Source organism: Nannospalax galili, unplaced genomic scaffold (genome assembly GCF_000622305.1).
Source record: "Nannospalax galili isolate Female #2095 unplaced genomic scaffold, S.galili_v1.0 scaffold10, whole genome shotgun sequence".
NCBI lineage: Eukaryota > Metazoa > Chordata > Mammalia > Rodentia > Spalacidae > Nannospalax > Nannospalax galili.
Genome location: NW_008331140.1, coordinates 9,496,725 through 9,507,665, shown reverse-complemented (window position 1 = coordinate 9,507,665; position 10,941 = coordinate 9,496,725).

The following is a 10,941-nucleotide window of genomic DNA, read 5'->3' as shown; positions in this document are numbered from 1 at the left end:
GCATGCAGACTTTTCTGCATTCACCTTACTTTTCTCTGTCCATCTCTTTCACCTAGCTACTCCTGAGTGTTATCTTGTAATGGATAATGGTAAGTAAAGTGCTTTCCAAAGTCTATAATCCACTCCAGCAAATAATCAGAACTTAAAAAGACATCATGAGAAACTAGTTTACAGCCAATTCTGAACGCCTAATTTAAAGCAAATTTGTTACTCAAAAGCACAGGTTACAACATGGACTTTCACGGAACAGCAAAATCTAGAGCATGGCTCTTGGGAGCTTGTGCCAGCACTGGTTAGTATCAGAATTTAATCAAATTATAGGACCCTTTCCTAGTATAAGATATTTTCTTGGTATTATTACTGTGTTGTGAGTATAATAGAAACATAAACCTAAACATTAGTGTCTATACACATTATTAGCATTTATTGAATAAAAACAAATAAACTATGATGGTTTCTTTGGCTCATTTGCTAAATTGTACAGTGCGGTGTTCATCAAGTTTTACCTGAATAGATAATCAGCCTAAGCATTAGTTTTTTTTTTTTTTTTGGTTTTTTTGAAACAGGGTCTCCCTGTAGCCCCAGCTGGCCTGGAACTCACCATGTAGCCAAGAATGAACCCAAACTTTGAGAAAATTTGTTCCTTCAGATCTCTCACAGAATTGTGTTCCAGAGCCAGGTTTCACTCGTACTTTTATTCAAATAGTATGTCCAGCATCAGTTGGGGAGCTACAAGCTTAGATTGACCTTTATCTTATCAGAGAATCTTGCCCTTTGATCCCTAGGCCTAAAATATCTCATATGCACAGAGTCAAGCATGGATCTCAATTCTCACTGTTTCCAGTGAGGATATGAATATGAATATGAACCTTCCAGCACTTTGATATGCTAATTCAAGAATACCCATATTCATTAATTATCTTTGGTGGAGGGCAGAGTGGGGTCCTGAGAGATCATGGGCATTTGCACAGGTCACATGGGCATATGGCTCAGGGAGCTACTTTGCATTATAAATAGTTGCTTTTTTGGTGTAAGGTTAAGGAAAAGTCATTATATTCTGTCCATATTCCTACTGTTCCTTTTACTTTGTTTTATAAATGAAGAAACACATCCATTGGGGTGATTGTGGGTATTGGGCTAGTCAAGGGTGATGGGTGGGTTGGCATGCAATGTGTTGGAAGATGGGCACAGGTCACTATGATATTTCCTTGGACAATTCTCCAGAAAAGATGACACAGACAGGACATTACTTTGAGGAGAAGACACACAAACAGAACATCTAGAGTCTCTGTTCTGTTGCCATTTTGTTATCTTCTGTTGCCACCTCATGGTACAGCTTTACAGTCACGTGTGCTATTCAGAAGGCCTGTAGGAGAAAGCCTTGGCTCCAATTAATGAGAGGAACATGATTTAACCATTATTTGGCCTATAACTTAGTTTATATAAAACCATGGGTTTAAAGCCTTGGCTCCAATTAATGAGAGGAACATGATTTAACCATTATTTGGCCTATAACTTAGTTTATATAAAACCATGGGTTTTTGATAAAAGTTCTTTTTTAATATTTCATTTATTATCTTTATTTTATATGTATGAATGAATTGCCTCAAGATATGTAAGTGCACCCATGTAACCAATGCCTGAGGAGGATAGAGGGTGTCTGATTCCCCTGGAACTGGACTTACAGATGGTTGTTAGCCACAATGTAAGTGTTGGGAATTGAACACATGTCTTCTGGAAGAGCAGCCAGTGCTCTTAACCACTGAGTCATCTCTCTCCAGACCAAAGTTTTTATATTTTCCAGAAGCTAGGGTAGAAAACGGAGACAAGCAATTTAAAAAATTTAAAGTTTATGTAGTTTTTTAAAAATTTAAAGTATAATTTATTCCTTATCAGTTAATACTTAAACCCCCCCCCCAATTTGGTTATATATTTAATTTTTGAATAACAAATGATCTATTATAATTATGGCTCACACTTTAGATAATATAACAAATGTCATGAGAGACAAATTGTCCCCCAAATTGGCAAATAGAGATATAAGTTTTAGATCCATAATCAGATCAACTCTTTTGATTCGTCTTGGTACCTTCATTACTGATAAAGCAGTTAATAACTGCTTTAAAACAGCTCCAACAGATTTCTGCATTTGAACAGCAGGGAAAACAAATATTTAAAATGTATTAACATCTATCTAATCCAATTTAAAACAACTAAAAGAATTTATGTAAGTTACTCTCATTTCCCAAGTTCACTGCGGGGGGGGGTAGGTTTTCTCAAGATGATGGTGCCCAATGATTAGCAGTAAGGACAGGACAGCATAACTTGAGTTTGCACCTGTGATAACTGAAAAGACATAACTAGGTAGTTAGTATGATGATTTCCTTCTGTAGACATCAAGTAATTCTGTATGGGATCAAATGCTTTGAAATAAAAACAGGATGAGTTTACAGATGAAGTAAACTTTAAATAGAGATAAATATTTATGACAACAAAGAATGAGGAATGAGCCAAGGTAGTTTAAAACTATAGTGTGATGGCATGAGTCATATAGAGTGAGTAGGTTAGTAACTCGTAACACTGAAATGGCAGTGAAAAACTCAGCCCACTGAGTGGTGTTTGCTCTAGGGGTACCTGATTTTTTTTTCTCTCTGTCAGAAAACAAATTAGGAATGGGATGAATATTTATGGAAGAAATATTTTTATATGAAGTAATGAAATTTCACATAGAGGTATGTAAAAGAAAGCTTGTGATGGGGCTGGAGAGATGGCTCAGAGGTTAAGAACACTGACTGTTCTTGCAGAAGGCCCAGGTTCAAACCCCAGCACCCACATGGCAGCTAACAACTGTCCGTAACTCCAGTCCCAGAGGATCCAACAGCCTCTTCTGTCTTCCGTGGACATTGCACGACAAGGTTGCACTTACCTACACGCAGGCAATACATGCATACACATAAAATAAAAATAACAAATTGTTTTTTTAAAAAAGAAAGCTTGTGCTAAAAAAGAGAAACTAGCAAAAGCTATTTGTGATTTTTTTTGTCGTCTGTATAAAAAACATGACATTATTTGAAGATATGGAAGGAAAAATCTTGCCTGGCAAACTGCATATATTTGATACAATCCTGTTGAATAAGAGTAATTTTTGTTGATTTGGAGTAAAACTTTTTATTTATGTGTATTGGGTAGATGTAACAATTCTCCTTTTTTTTCTTTTGTGGTGTGTACAGTTAACTTCATCAATGACAGTCAAGAGAGTAGGGCACCCTAAGCCCATTCCCTTCTGGAGTTCTGGGATGGAAACTGTGAAGGGAGATAGTATGTTGGGTGCTTAGTGGGGGAAGGAACTCTTCAGTCAGTGGCCTCTCTCTTTTTATGCTGGGATGTCCTTGCTGGGGTGTGGGATCCAGGGTTTATTACTCCTTTGATGCCATGAGACTCTAAGGTCCACCATTCTGTTGCTGTAGCCAAATTTGTTCTTATACCAGGAAATGAGCTTGACAAAATGGTCATTGAGGGCAATGCCAGCCCCAGCATTAAAGATAAAGAGTGGATGTCACTGTTAAAGACACAAGCAACAACCTGTCCTTCAGTGCAGCCCAGGATTCCCTTTAGGCTTACCCCTGATACTTGCTTCACCACCTATTTGTTGTCATCATATTTAGCAGCTTTCTTCAGGCAGCAGGTCAATCCACGATGGACACATTGGTGGTGGGCACATGGAAGGCCTTTCCAGGGAATTTCTTGTTCAGCTCTAGGATGACCTTTCCCACAGTCTTGTCAGCACGAATGGATGCAGGAATGATGTTCTGTGTAGCCCCTCAACCATCATGCCACAGTTTTCTGGAGGTGCCATCCACAAGCTTTCTGGGTAACCATGATGACATGAACTGTGGCCATGAGTCCTCAATGATACCCAAGTATTCATAGATGACCTTGGCCAGGGAGGCTAAGCAGTTGGTGGTGTAGAAAACATTGCTGACCATATTGAATGACTTGTCACACTTTTCATGTTTCACACCCATCACAAACATAGGGTCATTAGCAGAAGGGGCAGAGATGATGACCCTTTTAGCTCCACCATTCCAGTGGTTCCCAGCCTTCTCTATGGTAATGAAGACACCAGTAGACACCACCAGAAACTTGACAACACCATAACCCCATTTGACATTGGCTGAAATTCACTCATGGAAGATGAAGATGGCTTTCCCATAGATAACAAGTTTCCTGTTTTCAGGCTTGACTGTGCCATTGAATTTGCTGTGAGTAGAGTCATACTGGAACATATAGACCATCTAGATGCAGTCAATGATGGAATCATTGATGACAATAATATCAATTTTGCCAGCCCTGGTGACCAGGCACCCAATATGGCCGAATCCATCCACTCTGACCTTCACCATTGTGTCTCAGGGACAAGGCTGGCACTGCAAGAGAAGATTCAGCTGTCTCTGGAATGGAAAGAAGCAGAAAGACTATTTTAAAATTCTTTACTTTTGATAGGGTCTCTCTACCCCAGCCCACCTGGAAGTCACTGTGTAGACCAGGCTAACCTCCACTTCATAGACATCTGCCTGCCTCTGTCTCTCGAGGCCTGAGATTAAAGGTATGCATCACCAATCTTGGCATGATTCTAAAATTCTTAAAGAGGGAGTTAATTGTCCAATCTGTGCTGTAAGGGAAAAGAGGGTTTTAAAACAAATAAAATAGTTAAATCCAATTTAACTATTTAAATTCAGCCCATAATATTGGTCCTCTCAAATTCATCTATTTCAGTTTTAAACACAGCTTCTAACTGTAACTGCTGTAATAGATGAATTTGAGAGGACCAATATTATGGGCTGAATTTAAATCAGTGTCTCCTTTTAGAGGATAGTGAATGTGAGGAAAAAGCCAAATTAGGAAATCTAAAGAAAGGTTTAAGTCAATTAATAATAACTAAACCTGTTGAAATGTATTCAATGTTATCTTTTGGTCTGCAGACAATTGTAATTTAAGAGACTTAATAAAAAGTTTAGTGACAACATATCCAAAACATTTAAATAAACATTTAGCCAAATTTTATCTGGGAATAGCTGCAAATAAAGTTTTTGATGTAGCTTTTAAATCTTTGAAAACAATTAGATGTATATCTTTAGTCTAATATGAAATCATCCATGAAATGAAATATATTAGTATTAAGAAAATTGTTATAATACAGTGTATTGCATTATTGACCTAATATTGATATAAGATGGGGATACTGATCGTGTCTTGAATGAAAAATTTCCATTTAAAAATTAGACATAAACGCCTAGTTATTGAAAGCAGCCACAGAAACAGCAAATTCATAAGAAGGGAACCTTGTAAATCAAAAGCAATAATGTAGAAGTTTTGAGGAAATATGTCAAGAAAATAGTCATTAAACACTCAGAATGTCAATTATGATGGTCTGACACTTTTAAGAATTGTGTAATATTTAAACATAACTAAAAGCTCTTAAATAAACTTGATCAGATTTTTGTTTGCATATATATATATAAAGAGAGAGAGAGAGAGAGCTTTTGTAATTTCATACAACAGTTCTTAATCCAATTTAGACATCCTCCCCCACCAAACCTCATGTAACATACATGTTAACTCCTATTTATTCAGGCATTTGTACCCAAATGTCCTTCAATATAAATGCATCCACTGGAGTCTGGTCAGCCCATCTAGTGATTGTATGTTAGTCATACTCTCCCTCACCCAGCAGCAATCATTCTCCAATAGTTCTCAGTCTAGGGACAGGCCACCACCTATTTCTTTCCTCCCCTTTGGGTCCTTGTTTAATTGACCTGACATGGGTCCTGTGCTTGATGCCACCATTGTGACAAGTTCACATGTGCAAGCTCGCAGTGGCCTGGAAGCCTCTGCTTCCCTGTGTTCATGAACCAGCCCTGGCTCTTACAGTTTTACCACACCCTCCTCCTGAGCCGTGGTGGAAGAGGCTCCATATAGGAGTCCTAGCCTAAATTTTAAATTCTCTTATTCTTTAAAACTTGGCCAGTTGTGGCCTTCTGTGTGCATCACACTCTGTTGTATAAGGAAGCTTTACTGGTGAGAGTTGTGGGATGCATTAGTTTTCTCTCTACCCCAAAAAGTATCATGATAAAATAAATAGCTTTGTTGATTTTAACAGAGGTTTGCTTGATCTTTGTCTTTAGAAATTTTAAGATTATACATGTCACCTTTAAGTCTTATTTTTAGGTATCTAAATACCTTACTCAAACTTACATAATATGAAAACTCATTTCTTTTTTATGTTTATTTATTACTTTTATTTCTGTGTGTATGAAAGTATTGCCTGTATGCATGTAAGTGCACCACTGTTGTGCTATGCCCATGAAGGTTAGAAGTGGGTGTTGGATTCCCCTGGAACAGGAGTTAGCCACCACGTGGGTACTAGGAACATAATTCAGGTCTTCTCCAAGAGCTGCCAGTGCTTTTAACCACTGAGACATCGCTCCAGCCTCACAAAACCCTTTCTTATTTCTCCTTTATATTCTGGAACTTTCCTGCCATCCTAATCTTCATACATTAAACCATTCTTTAATAAAAATATTCCATTCTCACATCCTAACACTTGCTCTTACAAAGTATGCTGACACTTTGAGACATGAATAACATTAGTAAATAAATTTAGAATATGTTGTGAGGTCATTTTTATGGATTACTTAAGGAATGTCTATACTTTCATAAGTGTCTATTGACACACTCATGTTTGATTCCTGAAAGGGAAAATTAAACAAATTGCATTAAGTTAAAGCTGTAATTGATTAGAGTAGCTAAAACTTGACCATAAAATGAATTTGACCAATATAGACTGAATCAATAACACCTGGCAAACCAAAACTTTTTTATAGTCCAATTTGAAGTTTTAAAATTTAAACAAAATATTTTTAAATGGGTTCCCAAAAGTTTGTAGGGATTTTAAATTTCACTATTGTATATAATTTTATAAGCATATTCTCTATTATTTTAAGATTAAACAGGGAACTGCTCTGCCTCTTATCATCTTAGCGCATGGCAAACATAAAGGTCCCATAAGTTTGTGGGAAATTTCAATATTTATTACATTTAAAGTGATATTTCAATTCTCCATTGTCTCAGGGCTAAAGAAGGACCTGGCCTACCTCTGAGTGTTTTAGGGGATGGCAAGCTTAATGGTGGCTCCCAATCTCCTGTAGCCAAAATGGATAGAAACTTTGGTGGAGGTTCCCACCAAAGTACATTGTTACTGACAAAACAGAGATCCCATTAGCTGATTTAACTAATTTAATCATTTATTTTTATTTTATGTGTATGAGTGATTTGTCTCAATGTATGCAAGTGCACCCATGTCATGTAATGCCTGCAGAGACAAGACGATTACATCAGATCCTTCGGACCTGGAGTTATGGATGGCTGTTAGCTGCTATGTGGGTGCTGGAAATCAACCTTGGATCTACAGGAAGAACAGTAAGTGGTCTTAACCACCAAACCATCTTTCCAGGGCCCCCTTTCAGCTCTTCTACCTTAAATATTTATATCACTGGAAGACGTTTTGAGATAAGTAGGCTTTAAGTCTGAAGTGGGAGGTCCAAACCCCATCCCAGGGATCATCTTATCAGTGAGTTCAAACAACACATGACAATTTACTAATAGTCAAAAAAGGTATTTCCATCTTTTAAAATTGAATTTACTGGGTCTAGCCTTCATCTCATAGAGATCCACATGCCTCCACTATACACCAGAACAACCAACCCAGAGTATTTTTTTAATTGTCCCTCTTTCATATCTTTAAAGTTTATAAGATCATGAGTTTGTAGAAGGAAAAATTAAGCCAACAAATGTGTTTGCCATTACTATGACCTAACTTGAGTTTCTCTCTGGCTATATTTTGTATGACAAGATGTTTGAAAACTTATACCCACAATTAGTTAGCTTGGTCTGTAGATTAGGGCAAACTAACTGGCGCTGTCTGCTATAATGATACAATTGTGGCCATTTTTTATTCTCCAGTTTAATATCAGGCCAGGGTGTAATGAAGACAGTCATCCAACTCCCCCCCCCCTTTGTAATCTATGTCAAACAGATACATCTTAGCGGTGTCTGGTTACCTCTATTTCAAAATTACTATTATTTTATACTCTAGAGCTTTATATTCCTCTTCTTGTGAGTGAACATAATTAAAGAAGAATTGTAAGATTTATCCACTTTGCTCACTGACAAGACCTGAATTCTCTTGTATCTCATCCATTTTGGTTAGTGACCCTAAAGAACATAGAGCCTATTCTGAATAGTCACTGTTACCTATGTGACTCTTTAATGACTTTTTAAATTTTAAATTAATTTTACTTTTTTACCTGGCTAATTTGATCCTGTTTGTGTAGGGCTCATTATTGATGAAACTTGTAGAGAAAATATAGGTCTGATGTGTATTGCAGAAGTCAGCCAAATTCTAATTATTATAATTAAGATAAGGACAGTGTGACTCTCTTGTGGTATAATTGTTAAAATCCCCTTGAATGTTCTATTTCACCCTTTAAAAAATTTTGTCATTTGTAACCAAGCATGATAGTGCACAGGGTGAACACCCCTTTTAAAGAGGGCTATTAGTCTGGCTGTCTGCATTGGAATGACTACATTATAATATACCACATGATATCTTGAATTAAATACTCAAGATTAATTGAGAGAACTCTGAACATAGAAAAAAGTTGGTAACACCTAAAAGTAGTTGGAAATAGAATGATTATCAGAATGCTTACTCTCTTTAAGCTATTCATGCTATTTTAACTGGAAAATTGTTTCAAAAGCAGCATGATGACACAGAAACAAAACAGATAGTAAATGATTTTCAAATATCATAGAGAGACAGTTTGGAGATACAGTGCAGAAGAGCTGGCATTGTTAGCATCTGCAGCTGCCAAACAGGACACTTTTCTAAGTTATTTTCTTCCATTGCCCTTTGGACCAGGGAAGGGAGCTCCATGCAAGGCAGAAGAGTTAGGTCGAGGAGTTCCATGAGGTTCTTTAAGAGGTTTCTTTGGTAATGAACCTTTATTTCTCTAGATAAGGCTGCATATCTACTTTAATTTAGTTCTAAAGCATTAAATGCTTCAATTTAACTGTTTGTAAGCAGTAGCTTAGTTGGTCCTCAAGTATTTTCCCAAGACTCCAAAGTAAGGGGCTAGAGAGATGGCTCAACAGTTAAGAGCATTGACTGCTCTTGCATAAATCCCGGGTTTGGTTCCTAGCAGCAACACGGCAACTAACAACTGCCAGTATCTTCAGTTCCAGGGGATCTGACACCTTCTTCTGACTTCCTCAGTTATTGTACGACACAGGTACACTTACACATATGTGGGCAATGCACTCATATACATAATATAGAAATAATAAATAAAAAAATATTTTTAAAAGCCCTCCAATTAAGTGTCCCATGGTTAGTATACCAGGGAAAATATTTCTGGGTAACATTTGAAGGTACACAAATATGCTTTGATGATGATTTAGTTCAACTATCTTTAAATTCACTAATTGTTCATGTGTACAAGATTCAGGAGACAAAGAGATCATCATAGTAAAAGTGGAGTGTAAAAAGAAAGTGAAAGTTTGAACACAGTCCCTTGGCATTTGTGCCTAGTGAGGGACATAAAAGAAAAAAGTTAATAAAAAATTATTAAATGAAAGCATGCAGGTGCAATCAACAAGAAAGATTGTGCTTGCCCTATCACTTGCCCTCAGGTATGATTGAGAATGTCCAATAATTCCCTTTTACTTCTGGACTTTTCAGGTGCCTGTTCTTGTGTTAATGTTCCAGTGAATGGTATTAAGGAAAGCCGTGGCCTCATTGTCATACAATTTACAAAGTATAGCTGAAACATTCCATGCTTCCTTTTTCCTTCAGGACTTCTTTGGCCACTGATTAGTGAATTCTGAGTAGAGGTTCTTCCTCACAAGGAGTACCATGATACAATTATACTTGAATAAATAATCACACTGACTCAGCATTAGTTTTAAAATCCAAGAACCTACCCCAACTCTGAGAATTTGTTCCTTCATGTCTCCCACAGAAGTGTGCTCCACATTCAGGCTTCACTAATACTTTGATTCAAACAACAGTATTCCCATCATCTACTAGGGAAATCGAGAAGCTTGGATCCATTGTATTCTTACAGAACTTTGCCTTTTGATCCCTAGGCCTAAAATATCTCATACACTTAGTGTCAAGCACAGTTCTCAATTCTCACTGTTTCCAATGAAGGTACAAATAAAAATGTGCTTCTTCCAGCACTTTGGCATGCTAATTTAAGCACACTCACACTTATTCACTCTCTTGAGTTGAGGGCAAATTGGGGTCCTGAGGGATCAAGGTCACAAGAACACATGTCTCAGTGAGCTTGTTTACATTAAGAACAGTAGTTTTTTGAGACAAACTTGATCAAAAGTCATTAGTCCATATGCTGTCCATATTACCAGTCACTTCTACAGTCCAAATTTCCCTTGATAGCTATTTAAGGCCAACAAAGTTTCTTTTATTCCAGTCTTTAAAAATAAAATTTCATTTATGTATTTATGTATTTATGTATTTACGTATTTATGTATTTATTTATTTATTTTATTATATGCGTGCATGTGTGCAGGTACACACATTCCATACTGTGCATGCAGAAGTTAAACACTTTGTTCTCTACTCTCCCAAGTGGTTCCTACACATTGAAATCAGGTCATCAGATTTGGAGGCAGGTGTATTTACCCAATGAGCCACCTGATCTTCCTCATCTTTCATTCCATTCTTAACTACTATTAACTCTCATATCATGTTTTCCACATCAGACAGTAAATCTGTCTATCTCTCATCTATCTATCTATCTATCTATCTATCTATCTATCTAAAAAAACACACATATATTATATATATATATATATATATAT